This window comes from Ambystoma mexicanum, chromosome 8, assembly GCF_040938575.1.
Source record: "Ambystoma mexicanum isolate Mex_15411 chromosome 8, UKY_AmexF1_1, whole genome shotgun sequence".
Lineage (NCBI taxonomy): Eukaryota > Metazoa > Chordata > Amphibia > Caudata > Ambystomatidae > Ambystoma > Ambystoma mexicanum.
The window spans coordinates 330,104,596-330,125,500 of record NC_090929.1 but is presented as its reverse complement, the minus strand read 5'-3'; the positions used below and the strand labels follow the sequence as shown (position 1 = coordinate 330,125,500).

Below are 20,905 nucleotides of genomic sequence, written 5' to 3'. Positions count from 1 at the left end.
TGACAGCCGAGAAGTTCCCTCTTGGCAACCCTCTCCCTTACATCCATGGAGTTACTCCGCTCATGAGAGGCCTCCTCCAGTCGCCCCTAAATCGCCGGCGGAGGCCGCTTTTTTTCGGTAAATTTCAAAAGCTAATGCGCTCCGACCCCATGAAGCAGTATTTTCTAGGCTTGTTTAGGGAGATATGCCCTCCTGCGCCGTTGGTCCCGGTTGTGGCACCCGTGGTTCCGCCAGCGCCTCCTCTACCGGCTGGGCCCCCACCAGCCCTCCCTCCCTTGCATCCATTGTCTGCAGTGGACAAATCTCCAGCAGTGCCAGATGTTGCGCAGCTTGATCTGGATGTGTCGGACGACGCACAGGGGGATCAGGACAGCGAGGACCAGCCCCGCCCTGTTAGAGCTTTTCACGACCAGGTGCTGAACATGTGCCTTTTGGATGTTCCAGTACCCGAGGCACCCGTTCCACAGGAAGGGGTGCTTTTGGGGGAGTTCACCTTTCCTCCTTTGGAGCGCACAGGCTTGTTCTTGCAAAAGGACGTTTTAGCCAAAGATCCGTAAAGTCTGGGAGGAACCACACTCTGGACTGTTTGTTAACAAAAATATTGACGCACGTTATAGGCTCCATTCTTCAGAAGAAGTGGCCTTAGCGTTGTGTCCGCCCCCTTCCTCCACGGTGGTGGCTGCTGCTACATTACAATCCAGACCCGCTTCGTCTTCTACAGTGGCAACACAGGTTCTGGCCAAAGAGGACAAGATTCTGACTCTTTGGGGAGGAAGATTTTTGCGAATTCAGCCCTGCAGTTACGTCAAGCTAACGCGGAACTGGTATTAGCGGGGGGGAATTTGAAAATGTGGAAAGGTCTGTCAGAATTTGAGGAATTCATTCCAGCTAATAAACCAGAGGATTTTAAAGCGGGATTGTCAGATGGCAGGGTCCTGGCGCAGGATATGCTGGAGGCCGCGGCGCATCATGTCGACACCTCGGCACGGGGCCTTATGCTGGGTGTGGCACCTCTCATCAGGCTTTGGCTACCAAGTTCTCTAAAGAGGTGCAGGATAAAGTTCTAGACCTGCCTTTTGTTGGTAAGGAGCTTTTTCACTCATCGACGGATGTTGAACTGACTAAGACTAAGGACAGCACCCAGACCGCCAAGTCCTTGTCTGTCTTGGTGAAACCGCCTTTCAGGGCACAGAGAACGTCTTCGCAGCCTCAGTCTTCCTCTGGTTTTAGGGGATTTCTGGATCGGAAGTCCTGTAGGGTCGATACTCCATCAGGAAATTCTCGCTGACGGCAACAACGGGGCAGGTTTTTCTCCCATTCCTCAGCCTCCTCTTCAGGTTCAGGTGGCGCCGCCACCAATAAAACAACTGAATGAAGTTTCTCTGCGCTCGCACGAGACCCCGGTGGGGGGGCACGTTACGGCTCACTGGGAGGCGTGGCAGGCCATCACCGAGGACCGGTGGGACTTGTCAGTCCCTCGGGCGGGCTCCTGCTTGCCCCTTCCCCATACCCCATCCTTCAATTCCCCCTTCCAGCAGTCGGAGTCGCCCTCTCCAGAGCCAAGATACAGAAGTTGCTGGATCTCAGAGCGGTGGAACCTGTTCCCCTAGGGGAGCGAGGGGAGGGCTTCTACTCCCGGCTGCTTACGATGCCCAAACCCAACCAGGCTGGCCTGCGCATCATCCTAGACCTTTCCCAGTTCAATCTCTCTCTACCCCAAGAGAAATTCAAGATGATCACGCCCTGTCAGATAAAGTCCTCTTTACAGAAGGGCGATTGGCTCAGCGTGGTGGACCTTCAGGATGCTTATATGCATATTCTGATTTGGAGTCCACATCGGAAATACCTACGTTTTTCCGTGGGGAGGAGCATTTCCAGTTCTGAGTGCCCCCGTTTGGTCTCAGCTCGGCACTGCGTGTCTTTACGAAGATGATGTCGGTTATCACAGCTCATCTTCGGCTTCAGGGTATCCATGTTTATCTGTATTTGTACGATTGGCTGCTGCGCAGTCCTTGTCCTCAATCAGCCTTGAGCAACCTTCAGTCTCTCCTCCAGCTCCTTTTCCATCTTGGGCTGTCGGTGAATTGGCGGAAATCCTCCATGATGGTCTCTCAAGACCTGATTTTCCTGGGTTTTCGGTGGAACACGATCGACTGTAGAGTGTATCTGACCGGGGACAGAATGGCAGATCTGTTGGCCTTGTATCAGGTGTTTGCTCAGTCAGAGAGCATGTCGGCCTGGTGGTTCCAGAGGCTTCTGGGCCTCATGGCCTCGTGTGTGCTGGCTCTTCCTCTTGCTCGTCTCAAGATGAGGCGAACACAGATGGCTCTTCGGAGTACTTGGTGCCAAGCAGGGGACCGAGACTCCAAAATGATTCCTGTTCAATTTTTAATGAGAGCGGACCTTGTGTAGTGGTTGTCTCTCAGCAATCTTTCGGTGGGCGCAGCCTTTCAGGATCCTGGCCCGCTCTTGACAATCACGACAGACCCTTCCCTGCTGGGATGGGGTGTGACGTTGGACCTTCTTCAGGTTTCCGATCTCTGGTCACCGCAGGACAAACTCCTTCATATAAATCACTTGGAGCTCCTGGCGATCTTCCTGGTGCTCAAAGCGTTCCAGCCTGTCATTGTCAACAAAGTAGTTCGGATCTGCACAGACAATGTGGTGTCCATGTTTTATATCAACAAGCAAGGGGGTACCAAGTCCCCCCCTCTTGTGGATCTTGCCATTCAGATATGGGAACGAGCGGTTCAGCATGGCATCTGGCTGGTGGTAGTGCACATCCCGGGTCAGCTGAATGTTACTGCAGATGCCCTCGGCCGGCGTACAATGGTCAACTACGAGTGGGAACTGAACTCTGAGGTCCTCTTGCAAATCTTCCGGTGTTAGGGCACTCCAGAAGTGGACCTCTTCGCAACAGCGTCAAACGGGAAACTCCCCCTGTATGCCTCCAGGAACAGGCTGGGAGCCTCCTCTCTGGGGGATGCCCTCGAAATTCCCTAGCTCAACATGAGAGCCTATGCTTTCCTGCCTCTGCCTCTGATTTATCGGACGCTGTGCAAGCTGAGGAGCACAGTGAACTGTTCTCTTCTGCTCGTAGCACCGTGGTGGCCTGCTAGGTTTTGGTTTTCAGAGCTTCAGCATCTATCGGTGTGTGCCCCGATCAGGCTTCCGTTGGTTCCCGACCTGCTTCACCAGAGACTCCTCCCCACAATCGTTCAGCTTGGCGGCATGGTACCTGATTTCAGATCTTTAGAACACCTCAACTTGTCCCCTGATAACATGCGTATTATTCAGGCGGCCAGGAAGCCCTCGACGAGATCTCAATACGTGAGCAAATGGCTTTGGTTTTGCCACTGGTGCTTAGCCATAAAACTGGACCCCAGGGGGGCTACGATCGATACAGTGCTGTCCTTTGTCTCTCATCTAGCAGAGTCGGCATCCATGTCTGGACGTGCAGGACTTATCTTTCGGCTATTGCCGCATACCTATCCATGGATCAGTGCTCTTTTTCACTGTCAAACCCAGTGGTTCAAAGGCACTTTGCAGGTCTCATGCGTCTTTATCCTCCTGTTCGCAAACTGCAACCGACGTGGGATCTGAACGTGGTCCTTGTGCGATAAGCCTTTTGAGCCAATGGCTACTGTAGACCTTAAGCACCTTTCGTGGAAAGTGTGTTTCTTGGTCGCTGTGACTTCGGCAAGACGTGTGAGTGAGCTCCAGGCCTTGTCGGTAGAGCATCCCTTTCTGGTTTTTCATAAGGATATGGTTATCCTGAGGACGAATCCTTCTTTCCTTCCAAAAGTGGTCTCTGATTTTCATCTGAATCGGTCAATCTCCTTGCCTGTCTTCTTTCCAAACCCAGCCACAGAGGCTGAGAGGGTTTTGCATTGCTTGGACGTTAGGAGAGCTCTTAAATTCTATCTGGTCAGAACATCTGAATTTAGGAGTTCTTCTCAACTCTTGGTGACCTTCGGTAATCCGCAGGGTAAACAGGCCTCCAAAGCAATTATCTCCAGATGGATCACTGCCTGTATTATGGAGTCTTACGCTGTTAAAGGTCCTCAACCTCCAAAAAGGGTTCATGCACATCTGGTACGGGACAAGGCAGCTGCTATTGCCTTTCAAAAGTATGTTCCCTGGGAGACCACTGCGAAAAGCAGCTACATGGGCCTCTTCATCGGCTTTTTGTAAACACTACTGTTTGGATCTGAGCTCCAGGTCTGATGCTCAGTTTGGCCAGGCTTTGCTTAAAAACCTTTTTCAGTAAGGAGTTTTCCATCCACCCGTAATTCCTGCCAGGAGTGCTTGGGAATCTCCCATAAGTATGGAGGAAAGGGGACGTCGCCTAGGAGTATAATAAGGTTACTCACCGTAGTGATCACCTTACTCCTAGTCCATAGTCCCCTTTCCTCCATACGCCTGCTCGCCGTCCCCTCTGATAAGGTTCCTCTGTTATTGCTTAAAGGCGATAGAAAAGGACTGATGGGCGATGCGCTGGGCGGAGCTAAGGAGGGCGGGGTTACGGCCGCGTGCGGTACCCCACGTAAAAAGAGAGGAAGGACACATTTTTGAAAAATGTGTTGCTTTTTACAAAGTGCTCCGGTCCCGTCCCACAGGACGGAGGAATGTCCCATGAGTATGGAGGAAAGGGGACTATGGACTAGGAGTAAGGTGGTCACTACGGTGAGTAACCTTATTATTCTATGCTCTGGTTTTCCATTATCCTTCCCATACTACTGTGCACCAAACATCCAAACAACGTGAGGAGGTGAAAGCAGGGTTCCCCGTATCTTAAATGAGGCAAAAAATGGAACATGCCACCTTCCATTACGAAGTAAAATGCAGCTTTTCTTTCTCAGCGGTTTATAATTCATGAAACCTTTTTCATACCAAGTGAAAGCGGAAAGCGTTTCTTCTGGCTTGGGCTGCATTGCACACGTTGGTCTTGCAATCTGCAATTCGGAACGGAAAGGTAACTCTTTCCGTTCTGAAATTACACTGAGACCAACGCAGCAACTCGGGAACAGGTAAGCAATTACTGTGTAATTGCGGGCTGCATTCAATCTACGGGATATACCAGTTCGTATAGCTTGCAGATTGACGAATCACAGCCCTCAAACACCCTCTCGTGTGTTCTAATTTTCCTTAAAAGCAATAAACCCTTCCATTTCACAATAACTTACAGTGAGGTCAGGCCTAGTAACCTTATATTGGATACTGGCACGGAGAAAGGAAGACCCAACACCAGCTTCCATAAGAGGCCCTCAATAGTTGCCAGACCATTACTGAGAGGATGATGGATAACGTCCAGTCCATATGGTATAGCAGTTAACACTTTCATTTTATAAAAATATAAGAGTGGTATTCAAGAAAAGGAGCAGAATTTTCTACATATAATTGTCATCTGGCCTCTTAGGGGGTTTATTTTATTTCTCATAGACTCCAAAAGATGTTAGAGTTCGACTTATACCTAATTTCAAAGCCTAAGTATACTAAAGATGATACTTTTTCATCGTATATTCATCTTATATCGGAAAATATCAAGGTTTTTGATTTTGCAACATAAATTTTTAAGTTAACATCAGCATACTCTCAGAATGCATTCAATTTACGTTGGAAGCCAATTCAGGTAGCATTCAGCATAATAATATCAGAATAGGGGAGCCAAGCGAGACAATAGGTACCAAATTGTATCAAAAACTAATTGCTATTATCAAGCCATACCCCCAAATCCGAGACATAAAAATCGAACAAGATTGGAGCCAAGACACATCCTTGTCTCAGTCCAAGCATCATTTTAATTTCTCTTGACTGAGTGCCCACCCTGTTGAATCACACCCTTATCCTCGATTCATCATGCGGCATCATCAAATATTTTTTAAGCCCCAATGGAATGGCCCAATTTTTTAACTTGCTCCAAAGAAGTGGTTATCCTGTCAACGCTGCACTGCGTTCAAGACAGCCGCATTATCTGGCAAATTTCCTTTTTCGGGTGCCTTTCCGAAATAAAAAGGACATTAATAGATCTGTATCTTGATTCGCACTGGCATAGTAACCCAGCTAACAAAATCTATCAAAAGAAGGGCTGCTAATATTCTACTTATTATGTCCAACAGGGCAATCGGTTGGTAATTCATCTGGACTTTCTGCGCCGATTTTTGTAGATGGATATTGTGTGCAGTATGCCAAGAAATCAGGATTTTCTTATTTATTATGCCCCCAAAAACAAGTACTGAAGGCTAGAGCCCATAGAGGCAGATTTCCTTCAGTGTCAAATTTGGAATATTTAGAGGAATTGATTCATAATTCAGCATTCTCAGTCTTAAAATCATTCTCCCTAGACGGCAGATCTTTCCAATGTGTACAACCTTCTGTAGAATGAACATTCAGGAAGTTTGCAAAGTAAAAGGTGATCCAAAAATCTTCAGAAATAGCATTGATTAATGAAGATTGGTTTCTATTACTCGTTGAATTTATGAATCGCCAAAAGAAACAATTTTTTTCGCACATGCCGTTTCAATAATAACTTGGCTTTCTCTTATGAGCAGCTCCCTTATATGCTGTTTAAGACAATGTTTATAGTGTTGCAATAGTTGTATTTTCTTACTTGCAAACTCTAACTTATTTGTGCACCCATTTTTATAATGTCTAATCTTAGCTCTCGAAGTCCATTTCTTTAACAAAACAGCTCTATCATAAATGTGCAGATGGGGGGAGTACACCAAGCAATAAAGTACACAAAGGGTGATTCATCATATAAGGAATTCAAAATTAGTTAATAATCCTGCACATCCCACTCACACATATCATACCCTTTCTTATGATCCCGAAAGAAATGCTGCACTTGCTTGGAAAAGGCTACAGTCTGACGATTTGACCAGATTAATCTATTTCGGCCCTCATTTACACCTAAATTTGCTTAGTTGTGATCTAGAGAGAACTTTTCAAATTGCAGGGTTAGCGTTAATGCAAGATATGCTTGATAACTAAGTTCTTTAAAAGTAGATAGGCATTCATACAAAAATAAAATCTGATTGAAATGGCTGAACCCCTACGTCAAGTAGGGGCTACGAGTATCTCACCTAAGATGTTCCCATTTAATCGAGCTAAACTCCAGTCATTTAAAAGCGATGACTACATTCTGCTCTGTTTGAATGTCTGTTTATTTGCCATTTTTTGGGCATATAAATCAAAACCCTGAAATAGCATGGCCTCTGCTTTGTTTTTTAAAATAAAATTTGGAATTCGCTGGGATGTAGCCCTCTCCAGTCGATCAGAGGGAAATTCAACCTGGTCAATATCCTCAGACTGAAGCAAAAGAAGCACAGATATTAATTGGAAGATATTTAACACCAAAGATTGATTTAATGTGCATACATCCTTGTTGTCAAAGAAGGCTTTCAGATATAGACTTGGATGAGAGAATGCAGAGTCAGACTCTGACTGCAAGACAATTTTTGTATCCTTTATGGCAGAAAGTGGCCTGGTAACCATTGCAGAAACCAGGCGTTTGAAATTATTATCCACATTCAGGGATAAGGCAAGAGACAAAGGACCCACACTCTTGTCTGGAACCAAGCTTGAATCTGGTGCTGCCTCTGAATTAGACTTCGATCTCAGGATTGTCCATTGTAGGTTTCTGAATCACATATGTTGTCTTTTTCGAGGCATTGCCCTGCATGTCTGTTGATTAGTGTTCAGGTCAGGTTGAATTTGGTGAAACTTTTTTCCTACTTTTCAGTAGTGATCGCATAAACCTCTGAGTTGATCGGTTAGTGCTAACCTTACCCTTTTTTTATTTTTAGATTTTTAGTTTTGTTGTTGAAGAGAAGGAGCTTCTTCATTGGCATTTGAAGATAAGGGTGTTGAGTCACACAAAACAGATAAGTTGAGAGAAACACTCAGTCTTTCATCCATTTAGCTAAACTCTAGCGATGGTAGATTAGTAAGATTATTTACTACTGCAGAGGTTGTTAAATCTGCCATTCATGTAGACGGATTTATTTGCTCCACCTAAGCAGAGTCTGGATCTAAATTTTGTGTATGTGACTCAGTGAGATTCTTTAATACAACCACAATCTTTCATGTCAGTATGAAAACCCACCTTAATGTTGTCATACAGCCTTACCAAGGACTGTAGGACTAAAGTAAGTGCTGCCGCCGGAATGGGTGCAATAGATCATTCCGAATGAGAGTTCTCAATAATAAGGGGTTAATGGACACTAATAAAACTGATTGATTTGAATGCAACCCAAGGTATCTTCCACCATTTCTAGCCAAAGGTGTAACTGTGACCGTGAAACCTGTACTTAACTGCCAAGCATCAAAATATAATTTTCCATCAATAAATGATTGCACATATGCAAAAAAAGAGGAGTCCAGTGTACTAAGTGATAGAACAGGTGGTTTCCGCGAGACTCCCGAAATGGAGTTAAAACCCCTACACCACTGCTGGTCTTTGAATACCTTGGCGATTCCAGCAGCTTGGGGAAATAGTTGGTAATTTGCATTAGGCGTCCAATTAGATGTCGGCTGCACACACTGTGGGCGACTTCGGTAATGAGAATCTTTACAGCCGGGACCCATTCCTGAAGCAAGATCAACTCCCTAGAAAGATGATGAAGAAAGCAAGGAAATATTGCTGTCACTTAGAGAGCGAGAGTGACTTAGTCAGGCAATCTGCTTGTACCTTTTGTCCATTTTACTCTTCAAATTATAAATCATAGAGGGGAAAATGAATGCAAAAATTCAACAACTCAGTGTTCTTACCCAACGTAGAAGCACGTCAAAGACAGAAGTGCTGCTCCTCATTACACAAAACTACAGCCAACTGTACTCGCCACACTCCGTGCTGAGCTGGTGGTTTTCAAGGCTTCCTGCTTCTGATGAAAGGCATTCTGGTCTCGTGGAAAAAACAATGAGGTAGAGCGGGACTCCACATGCACAGCAGAAACAGCCCATAATCTCCACAGCCAACTGCACTCCAAGAGGGGTAAAATGTGTGTCTGACTCCAGAGGAGAAACCAGACAAGGGCTGAAAACCACAAGATATTCTTTTCCTTAGTGACCAGCGTACAGAGCATAGGATGCAGCTGAGACAGCAGCAGTGTTTTTGCTCCTCCTGAGGTAAGCCAACTAGGGAAAGCCAAGCCCACAGCGCCAGCAAGCACCATGGTTGCAACATACTTTTGAATTAACCTCTCAGCCTTTGTTCTGCAAAGAGTTGGGGAAAATAACATCATACTTCTGGGTGCTCCTGATGCGCTTGCAGAGCCACTCTTTCCCACACATGTAAATACCTCTTCCCCCCACCCCAAAATACATTCTCTACATTGGCCCCTGCCACCAGTGGAGCCTTACCTCCTATACTACATTGCTTAGCTTTTGGTTAAGGGGAGCTGTGGAAGTGGTGCCATCTTCAGACATATGGAAAGACTGGTATACCCATTACTTCTTTTTCCCCATAAAGGTTATTGGGCTTAGGCCTAATCTGGACATGTGCTCAACAGCAAGCTTCTCTGGAAGGGCACATTTAGAAGGTATTGCTGGCCCAGATCTTCCAGACTCTAGAGCTGGAACACTGTAATTTCCTTCAGATCTAAAGTACATGTATTTTCATGTCCCAATCCACTGGAAGCATTGTAAGTACCTGTTTTTTGGTTGTTAGTGAAATCTATATGACTTTTTGGTGCTGACCTTTGGCCTTACTTTGGCCTCCTATGTGTTCACAATGGTAATGGAACTGGTGGCAGCCCTGCCTCTTGTTTCCTATAACCAAAACATTTGATGTGTAGATGATTTAGAATTCATCTTAACCATTGGCATTGTGCTGGGCACAGTTTCGTACGTTTTTGTGTCAGCATGCACCTTTGCAGAAGTTGGCCCGCCATGTGAAAATCAATATTGGATACTGCTACCAATGGGAGCCCAACTGTTCACGTATACCCCTTCTTCGCAATAATGCAAGTAACCCCAGACACATTGCAGCTTTATTATCCTTACCCCCTGGCTCTCATGTGCAATATTTAAAGACAGAACAGTCCAACACCTCAGGATTGCATGTTCCTCTTCCAAACTTTGGAGTTTTCCGTGTGCCTGAAGTTCTTCTGAACTCTTTACATGTGTCTTTAATTCATAGGAGTGGTTCTGTGATTCGGTACACATACTGTGACATGTCATTACCTCCCTTCGAGAAAGGGAAAGCAACATCCAAACCCTAGAAGCAGTTATTTAAGAGTTCGGAAGTCACGGCTGGGACTTTCCTGAGAATGTTATGCCTCATGACTTGATGCATTCTTGTAGTTCCAAAAACAAGACTGAAGATGTGATAATTGCTGCGCTGTGGTCACTAGAAAGGCAATGGTTTAAGCTTATTGGAAACATGACATATCTTCTCCAAATGACTTACAGATTTGCCAGGACCTTCAGGGGTGGTTCTCGCTAGTGGATCTTTAGGGATCCTTAGACGTCTGCTATATCTAATGACTGTTACCTATGGAATATATTTACATTTATGGTGTTAGATTCGTTCATAGATAAATATCCCTGATCGAATACCGCTCCACCACGACAATCCCACCCCACCTCAATAGTCTTGTATTTAAAATAATAAATGAAAGTTTATTCTGCCAGTTTGTGTACAAAAAAGAAAATGCAAGTTGCCTACTCTTTCTTCCTAAGGGTTTTGTTCCAATTTGCATCAAACATCCATACATACATATATATAATTTAAATAACTATTGTAGATAAAAATGGGATCTTCTTATATCTCTGGATACTCAAAACTAAATACGTAATTCTCTGTTTAAATAAGACATCACTCAGATAACTGTTCAATAATCTGTTAGAAATAATTCTATGGTGTCTATTAAGGAAGAAATAAGTTCCTGATGTTCCACACAGCATGTCGAAGTAATTTTCATTAAAAATGTCAAATTATGCTATAAGTACATGATAATCTACATAAACTGTTTTTACATCAGGACCATTGACAATGCCTTTGGAATTAATCTGATTTCTGCGTTGAAATGTCTGCAAACTATTACCAGGTAGAAGCTTTTATTTTGGGGGGGGGTTTGATTTCTTAGTGTCACACAAGCACGAGATTATAAAATTGATATGGAGGCGAAATCAACAAATTCATTTTAATTGGCATTAGTAGTCCACTGAAGGCAGAATCCTTTCTTTTGACAGGTCCGGAATGTGACCAATCCCTGCAAATCTGTGAGGTATTTTGTAAGCCATACTCGCAAAACCTAGATATAGTTTGCTCCTGTGAAAACACAGGAAATAATTTTAATAGACTACTGTCAGAGACAAACATGCCCTGCTCAGTTGAAGATTCTAGGGCAATTTACTTAAAATATATTTCCGCAAAGCTTCATTTACAGACCCACTTACTCCTTTAGTGACATAGCTTGTAAACAGCGGTCTCCCAACGTACGTTGCAATCAGTGATTTAATTAATTTGTAAGATATTTATCTAAATGCTCTGGGATTATTTTACTGCCTTTTGGTTGGTTTATCAAAGGCACGGGATGGATAGAGATGTAAATCCACTCCTGGCATTAACTCCAGCTCATCCTTTGAGTCATTCCACCTGATCCCAAACTCCTTTGCAGGTAATGTGGTTCTGTCTTGTGAAGGACCCCTCTGCATTCAGCCTCATCTGGAAAAGATCTTCTTTAGAAGATCCATCAGCAACATTCGGTGGAACCCCAATCTGCTTTTCTCCTGTCAAACAGGTTCTCTTCCATTTCTGCATTTCTAAAATAAAACTGCAGTTTAAGTTTGAATACCCCAAAACTCCTCCCATGCAGCATCATTTGACATAGAAACATTTGATTGGACAGAGCCTGTAATAGGTTCTCTTCAATGTCCTCCTTGCTTTATTGGCCTAATTGAATGTTCTATGTCATACAGGGGTGTATGTGATATTAGGTAGCCCTGTTATTATGAAAGTAAAATTATTGGAATTAAATATTTATTTCCATAATATGGACATATCAATAAAACAATTATATTCAGATGTGCAAGAATATTCTGAGTCCAGAGAAATTTGTTTCTGTGACTACATGTATAACTTTACAAAATATGCACATTTATGAATCTTTTTTAATATATATTTGTATGTGATTTTGTTATGCTGAATTCAATTCTATCTCGGATGGATATATATCCGACAAAGGGTTCAAACACTAGTGCCAATAATGTATTTTCCATTGTTCAATTCAAAGGCCTTTTTCCAGTGCACGTTTTACTGGTTGGCTGGAATTACGGATCTATGATGTTTCCTCACAACAATTTGCTCGAGGCCAATTTGTTTGCATTCTTTCACCACATTTCACTCCAAATAAAAGGGTGGAGAACCCCTGATAGCTCCACCCCCACCTTACTAAATAGATAAGCCCAACCCATCTACATTTGCGGTGAAATATGTTTTTTTTTAAAAAGTAATAACAAATGGGCCTCAAAACAAACTGGTCTGCGAGGAAATGGGCTAGTTCCAGAATTACATGTGCTTCTAGGGTTCTGGTAGCAATAGAAACGTCTACTGCCATGAACAAAGGCACTTTTAATAGGATGCTTTTAATGGAGCGGACACATTCTGCTTGAGGCCTTATTTCTCTGCCAGGTCGGAGTTCAAGGTTTGTATAGACCTATGCCTCTTTGAATGTGCCATTACTGACTGACCATGCATTCATCAATCTGTTACCGTGGTGACCCTTCAAACAAGCTTACAAAAATAGGACAATGAAAATACTGAGTTTGGAATACATTTCGACTTATTGTTTTAATTTTATACAAGGTCTTCCTCCTGGGTACAATCATCTGTGCCATTAGCCTTTTAATACCTTGTTCACAGTGATGCATAATGGGGTTATTTTTCAAGTAAGCAGAGCTCTGCATAAACATCAAGTTAAGGTAAGCCAAAGTACACAGCAAATCAAAAGCTACATGAGGCATTCTGTCCCATTTAACAGAAATTTGCTATTTACCTTGTCTTTGTTTATAATAATTAAATGGTTCTGTTCATAAATATACTAAACCTTTTTGCAATTAACATTCTGTCCATCATTTCCCTTTTTGCATGTTAATGCAAATATAGCGGCTCCTATGCATTCGCTAATTTTGTTTTTCCGCACAACACTTGGTTTTATGTTTAACATGAATTACATGATATTTCAGTGTGAAGGCACTGAGAATTCATTGTTTCATGGAAAGCATTACATTCAATCAAACAATTCCTAGCAGAGGGCCCTCTATGATGGGTGAATCCTTGAGGCTTATGAGCGTACCTCCTAATTCTTTCGGTGAGCGAACTGTAGAAGGGTCTGGACTCTCTCTAGACTTCAGTACCAGAATGCAACTAACCTAACATTGGGATCTGTCTTGCCAATTATTGGAGCAACAACTATTTGGGTGCTGAGGGAAACTGTCATTGCTATGCATGACATAAATAAGAAGGGTGGTCAGCCCAGGCTGTGTAGGGACGCCATGCCCCTCTAGTTGGAGTTGTTAGACAGCATAAGATGTCTGTGATGGTAGCCCATCTTGGGTGTAGTCGGAATGTCCAAGCCGGTGCACTCAGTCAAGTCATGGGTTGTCAAATAAGTGTGATTTGACTGTGTAGATTGTGGGGGTTTCCCCAGATGCTCTTGTTTGCTTCAAGCATGAAATAGTATTGCAGGTTTTTATGGAGTAGCTTTCGAGGATGCACTAGTGATACCATGGGAGTTTGATCTGGTTCTTAAGATGGACATTCTTGCAGTGGTGCGAACTGAGACTTTACACCTCATGTTAGCATAATCTTGCAACTTGTATGGGTGATCTCACAGTTCTAGTTCATGCAATAGACAAAAGATTCACTGGTGCTGGTCTGTTACCAACTTACAAAGGGGGTATTCGGGAACCATTGGTCATCGAGATCCACCAAAGCCCTCTCACTGGAATCCCCAAATATGATGCCCCCCTCGTTATTGAACCTGAGCCAAATATCCCGGCCACTCGAGTCCCGGATCCTTTTATAAAAAAGAAAAACAATAAGAAAAAAAACAACAATCCCAAAATCAGCTTCCTTCTTTATATAAAGGAGGGAAGAAAACCTCAAGGAAAAACTGGAGATCCTTTGTCACAGAAGGAGTGGAGGTCACTGCATTATTCGGGGTGAGTTTGGATCTCGAATCTTGACCAAGGATAGGGGTTCCTGGCAAGTAAAACCCTTTATAGATGAAATGGCCCATAAAGGGTTGGTAAACAAAAAAGGCTGCAAGAGTAACAACAAGGGAAAAATGATTAATAAGAATAGCCATCCTCATATAGTGGATAAAGTGTTGAAGTGCAAGGATTTACCCATATCTGTGACAAGGGAAACCCAGGTAACTGAGAAGGAAATAAACAAATTATTTGCTAAGAAGCAGGGCAAAATTTCAGACCCACAAACACCAAATGATTGACAAAGATGATTTGACAAACGACATGAAAATCGGCCCTTTCACTTTTGCCGAGGTATTCAGAGAAAAGATAGAGGCTGCCCAAACTTGGCAAGAGTCCCAGTCCCACAAGCGGCCAACTACAGCAAACCCCTCGTCTATTTCTGTTATTTTGGAAGATTCCCAGACCCCAAAGGGGAAGAATATTGTTATCCCTCCTGGGGTCCCACTTATGGCGCAGGGACCGGTTACTACTTCCTATAATGACGAGTCGCAAACTGATAAATCTCTAGATATTAATAGAGCATTAACAACTCTGATTCGATCTACCATTATAGAAATATTGCAACCATACTCAAGCTATCAAGCAACTTCCTTGCCACTTCCATCCGTCACGCTTAATACCCAAGCTCTGCCGGTGGTGGAAACAACAGATATCAAGATTAATCCTGCCAACCCAATAGCCCCTGATTTGAAAGACCTAGACTTACAGAACGAGAAAGTGGGGATTGCCCAGTCGGGAGGTTAGTCCCAAACTATCATCATAAATGATCAAGGTCTTGTACCTACATCTCTGGATGAATCAGCAGACAAGCATCCTAACACCGTATTCCAGAGTGATTTGAAATACGTTCAGTGGCGTCAAACAGCCTTCACTGATAATCCCAGTATTCTTCTCTACTATTTGTTTGATTATGGAGGACCCCCCTCAATGAACCGCAAACAAGTGCTGCCCCTGTTCAATGAGATCCCTCGGACTAATCTCATCGGCCGCCCTAAAGCTAATTGACTTTATAGTTTTCAGTTCTGAGGGAAGTGTCACAGTTCAATCGTATGGGGTATGATATCTTGATCTTCAGCCCTGTTCAGTGCAGTCCTGAATTCTATAGAGACAGAGTCTACGCTCCCAACCGTTCATCAAAGTGAGAGAGGACATAGAGTCCTGACCGCAGATCCCCTAAAACATATGACGAGCAAAGCTGGAGATGGCTTGCCTTAACATTAGGGATTCTATTACACTGTTAAAATCCTTGAGAAAGGACCTTTAACCAAAATGTCCAGTTTCTTTTTTTTTTTTTTTTTAATTTCTTTGTTTTTTTTTTAAACAACAACAAACACATAACATACAAACAACTTTAACATAGATGGCTTATTGGAACTTCGTACAGATCTTGTCTTTCCATTGTGGTTTCATAGTTTCCCCAGCGACCTTATCAGTTCGGTCTGGACCTTCCGTGGAGTCGAGGACCAGGTCTGGTATGCAAATGTTCTATTCTTGGGCCTCTTGCTGGCCTTACTATTTCATCTACGGATCCTCTATTTCCGACGGATCTTCAGAGTTTACTTCCTCCGGGTGGCCAAAGAGGTCTTGTATTAGTGTGTTCCATGCAGACAACTTGTGCGCAGTTTCACCTTCCCCTCTTGTCACCGCTCTTGTCCACACCACTGTCTCTGCCTGCACCCACTTCTGAAGGTCTGACCACCATGCCTCCACACGTGGGCCCTCCTTTGACTTCCATGTCATTGCTATCCGTCTCTTGGCCAGTATACTTATCAAATCTTTCATCTTTGCCAGATGCGAATCATGCTTACCCCATCTGGAGAAGAGGCCCAGTAGGTACTTTTCGGGATGTTCCGCCTGGATTTGAAGTCCGCTTCCCGCTATCTTGAGTCTGATCCCGTCCCAGAACTCCTGTATCACTGGGCAGGACCAGAACATGTGTACCATGTCCGCTTCTTCCGACGAGCAGCGGGGGCACCCGCTTTGAGCTCCTGTATGGACTTTATTCATCTTCTTGGGTGTGACATACGCTCTATGCATTACATATAGCTGCGCCTGCCTAAATCTTGCATTTCTGGATACCTTTTTTGGGTATCGTAAGGCCCTAGTCCATTCTTGATAGCTGAGGGGCCGCCAAAACTCCTCCTCCCAATGCTGCCTTGTGTGTTGTTCCCGTGGGTCCTTGGCCTTCAGTAGCTGTTCGTACAACCTGGAGGTTGTGTGCGTTCCCTCTTCAATGTCAGACCATACATCTAATGCTGTTTCCTCGTCTTCCCAATCTGACCATCTTCCTGTGATGTTTCTCAGCATGCCGGTATATAGGATGAATTGACCCATATGTATTTCGTATTCATCTACCATTTCGTGGAAGTCCGCCCACCTTCCCTCCCTTCTCAGGTCTCCAATTTGTGCTACCCCTTTAGCCTCCCAGTGTGCTCGATATGTAGCTAATGTATTTGTGTTCCCTCCCAGGAGACCCGCTAGAGGGATTTTCGTTGACTGCGGATCCTTTACCCCCTGGAGTTTCCACACTCTTTTCCATAAGTCCACTGCGATGTTGAGCATGTTCGGAAGGGTTCTGAGCCGGGGTCTATCGAGCCATAGTATTTCCCTTAGGTAATACTGTTTCAGTGCAGGTTGGAAAATGCGAGTGTCTATTGTTTCGTCTTCTGCCAGCCATTTTACTGCAAATTGCAGCTGCCCCGCTAAATAGTACTTCTCAAAGTCCGGTACTCTGATACCCCCTTCTTCGTAGTCCTTCTGCAGGGTCCTTATTGCGTTCCTATTTCTCCCTCCCCCCCCATAGGAATTAACGCGTTATTGTACTTAGTTTGGTGAAAAAGGCCCTGGGTATGTTGTATGGGATGTTCGTGAGGAAGTATAATAGGCGGGGCAGCACCACCATTTTCAGGAGGGCTGCTCTTCCCATCATTCCCAGTGGTAGTGTCCCCCAGAAAGTCTTTGACCGCTGCGTTCTCTCTAGAGCGACAAGCGTGTTGGATGCATGGGTATCAGCGGTGTTGTGATGTATCCCTATACCCAAATATTTAACAGTGCGGGGACGCCTACGTCAGACCCAGGTCCGGCACGCAATTTTGGGGGGGGGGGCGTGTTTCAGTCTTGCCAAGGGGAAGAGGAGGGACTTCTCTTTATTAATCGCTATGCCCGAAAGCCTAGTGTACGCCCCGATCGCCTCTAGGAGGCAGGGTAGGTTAGTGGTTGGCTCGCGTACGAATAGGAACATATCATCCGCGTATAGCGAGATTTGGTGGAGCACCCCATCTATGTCCAGTCCGGTGTCTCTATATTCTGCTCTAAGGAATACCGCAAATGGCTCTAGAGCCAGGATATATAACATTGACGATAGCGGGTACCCCTGCTTGGTTCCCCTATGTATCTTCCACTCCTCGGAAATGAATCCCCCCGTTTTCACCCTTGCTCTGGGTTCCTTGTATAGTAACCTGATCCACCGGAGGTACCCCTCCCCGATACCAAAGTGGGCGAGTACACCCATCAGCCATTCCCAATGCACAGAATTGAAAGCTTTGACAGCGTCCAAAGACACTATTACACTCTTGTCTTGCAGTCGATTTGTCTCATCTATCACATGGTGAAGTCTGCAGAGGTTCCAGGACGTGTTCCTTCCCGGAACGTAGCCCGTTTGGTCCGGGTGGATCAGCATGGGTATTACCTGTTTTAAGCAGTTGGCTAGGACTGCCGTTAGTATTTTGGCATCCTGATTAATAAGGGATATTGGCCTATAGGAGGCGCATTTCCTGGGGGGCTTCCCTGGTTTGAGGATCGGGATAATTATCGATTCCGACAGGCTTGTCGGGAGACACATGGTCTCCTATGCGTCTTGGAATGTCTCAAGCAGTTTCTGGGCAATGGCGCTCTTGTACATCTTATAGAATTCCTCCGGAAGCCCATCCAGGGCCGGGGTTTTTGCCGGTGGGAAGCTCTGCGATCACCATCTCTATTTCTTCCACCGTGAGGGGTGCATCCAGCAGCTGGGCCTGTTCCTCCTCTAGCCTCGGCAAACCTATTTCTACCAGTGCATCCGTGATGTCCTCTGGGTCTATTTCCGGATTCGGGGCATACAGTTGCTCATAAAACGGCGCAAACATAGCGTTAATGTGCCCTTGGTCCCTGATCTCTGTCCCGGTGTGATCTTCTAACACCGTTATGGGAACTTTTTTATTCTCTTGTCTGGTAAGCCAGGCCAGGAACCTGCTAGGTTTTATCCCCTTCCGCGTGTAACCACTGTAAGTACCTCCCATAGTTTAGCCTCCCTAGTTTTTCCCAGAGGAACATACATTTAGTCCGCAGCTCTATCAGCTCTCCAGGTTCCTCCCCCTCTAGTCCCGCTCGTTGTTCTCTCAATTCGATCACCCTCTCGAGTTCACTCAATTCCCTCATGGCCGCCCCCGTCAATCCTCCTGTTTTGCCTATTGCCGCTCCCCTTATTACCACCTTGAATGCGTCCCATAATACGGCGCCACTCAACACTGCCCTCGTTTTGCTCAAAATAATCATCGATCACCTCAAGGAGGTGTTCCTCAAACTCACCCTCCCTCAGGGCCTCTGCTCGAAGTCGCCACGTTGGGATAGGGGCTTTCCTATTGATGTGTGCCCATGTCGCCACTACTGGGGCATGATCAGAGAGTGTGCGTGCTTTAATGGTGATTCCCGTGATATCTTGTAGTGATTCCCTGGCCGCAAATATATAATCTATACGTGTGAATGTTCCATGTGGTGCGCTGTAGTGTGTATAACCCCTCCCCTCCCCATGTACCTGCCTCCATACGTCTGCTAGCTGTAGCTGCTCCTGGATCCTACACAGTTCTTTGGCTGGAGGCGCCGGCTTCTTGTATTTATTATCAGATCTGTCGAGGAGGGGATTCAAGGTGCAGTTGGTCGCCGGCCCAGATGAACGTCGCCTCCCTATATTGCGCTAACTTGGGCGCTAGCTTTCTGAAGAAGTCTGTTGCATCAGTATTCGGTGCATAGGTGTTGACCAGGCATGCCTCCTTGTTTTCTAGCATGCCATGCACCAATACCAGCCGTCCCTCTGTGTCGGTCTCCTGCTTGAGTAGCTGGAACCGGACCCCCGGGGCAATCCATATTAGTACACCTCGTGCGTAACTTGAATATGTGGCGCTGTAAATCTGTCCTCCCCATTTCTTGTCCACCTTGGCCTGCCTCTCTCTTGTGAGGTGTGTCTCCTGTAACATCGCTATCTTGATTTTCATCCGGTTTAGCTAGGCATAAACCCTAAGTCTCTTGACATACGCATTGAGTCCTCTCACATTCCAGGTGGCTATCGTCAGTTCAACCGGTCCCATGATCTCCTTTGTTTGCTTAGCTTCATCGTCCCACTGCCATGTCCTTGCACCCTGCGCTTTATTCTTCTCGTGCCCATCTCCCTCGGTGTCCTGGTCCTGGATCTATGCCTCTTGATGCAGCGGCTGCTGCTGTCACATGGGTCCTGTCCCATGTTGTTCTGGTCGCTTTTTGTCTGCATTATTTCTGTGTTCTTTACAATAGTCCTTCTGTAGTTTATGCCTTGTTCTGCCCATTCACTCCATTCAACGTCCATAACTTCAACAAAAACTAACGCCGAGCCACCCTCCCCCTGCTCGGGCTCCGCCGCTTCTCTCGCCATGCTCCTGTGATGGGCGCAGACCCGCCGCAGCGTGATGCCTTAAAACTGACATCCAAACTGATAGTTCATTCTTCCCGGGGGCGCTGCCTCTCGCAGCCAATGCAGCTAAAGTGGGGCCGATTGCTCCTCCATGCTTACTGCTAGCTTCTTTTAACTTACGTAATGCTTATTTTCTTGGTCCAGGTTGCCTTTGTTGCTTCTCATCGGGGTCTATTTCCAGGATTGTTAGTGTTTCTCTGCCTCAGCTGGGGGAAGCCTTGTGAGTCCATCCAACTGTGGGCCTCTTCAGTGGAGTCAAAAAAACATGTTTTGCCTTGGTGTATCACCTTGAGTTTAGCGGGGAACAGGAGCATGTATCTCACCCCCGCGGTCCTGGGGCATTCTTTTGTTGGGCCGAACTGTGCCCGATGCCTCTGTACCATGGCTGTATGTTCCGGATACATTGTGATCTTGGAAGAGTTCCTGATGATTCCCCCCCCTCCTTGAGAACGCTAGTATTTTCTCCCTGTCTTTGTAGTTCAGGATCCTAGCAATCATCGCTCTCGGGGGGCACCCAGGTGGGGTCTTCCAGTCAGGGCTCTGTGTGCCCTTTCTACCACAAAGCCCTGGGATAATGCACCTACTCCGACCTCCTGGAGGAGCATGTTCTCGACGTATTCAGTGGGGTCTTTGCCCTCCTCATCTTCCGGAATTCCAATTATGCGGATGTTGTTCCTCCGCGCTCTCCCCTCTGCGTCTTCTGTTCTCCTTTCTAGAACCTTAATTCTCTCTAATACTTCCGACATCTGTGTCTGCGTTACCGCAACCCTCGCCGTATTTTGCTGCACCTGCTGTTCCGTCGCCGTCACTCTTTCTGTTAGGTTCCTCACGTCCTGGCGGAGAAGGCCCACATCTACCATTACTGTATCCAGTTTATTTTCTAGAAATGCTTTCAGGGCCCCGATTGCTGTGTCCATTTTGTTTTCGAGCGATTCTTTCATGGAGGCGATTGCTTCCAGTATTGTGCCTTTGTTGGCGGCTTCC

The 20,905-nt window shown here is 45.5% G+C and overlaps 1 protein-coding gene across 2 annotated transcripts in view; it reads left to right on the top strand.

The window, feature by feature from the left end:
- The window catches only part of RABL6 (RAB, member RAS oncogene family like 6), a 931,527-nt gene that overhangs the window by 789,662 nt on the left and 120,960 nt on the right, over positions 1-20,905 (top strand). The gene's annotated exons all lie outside the window — the stretch shown is intronic.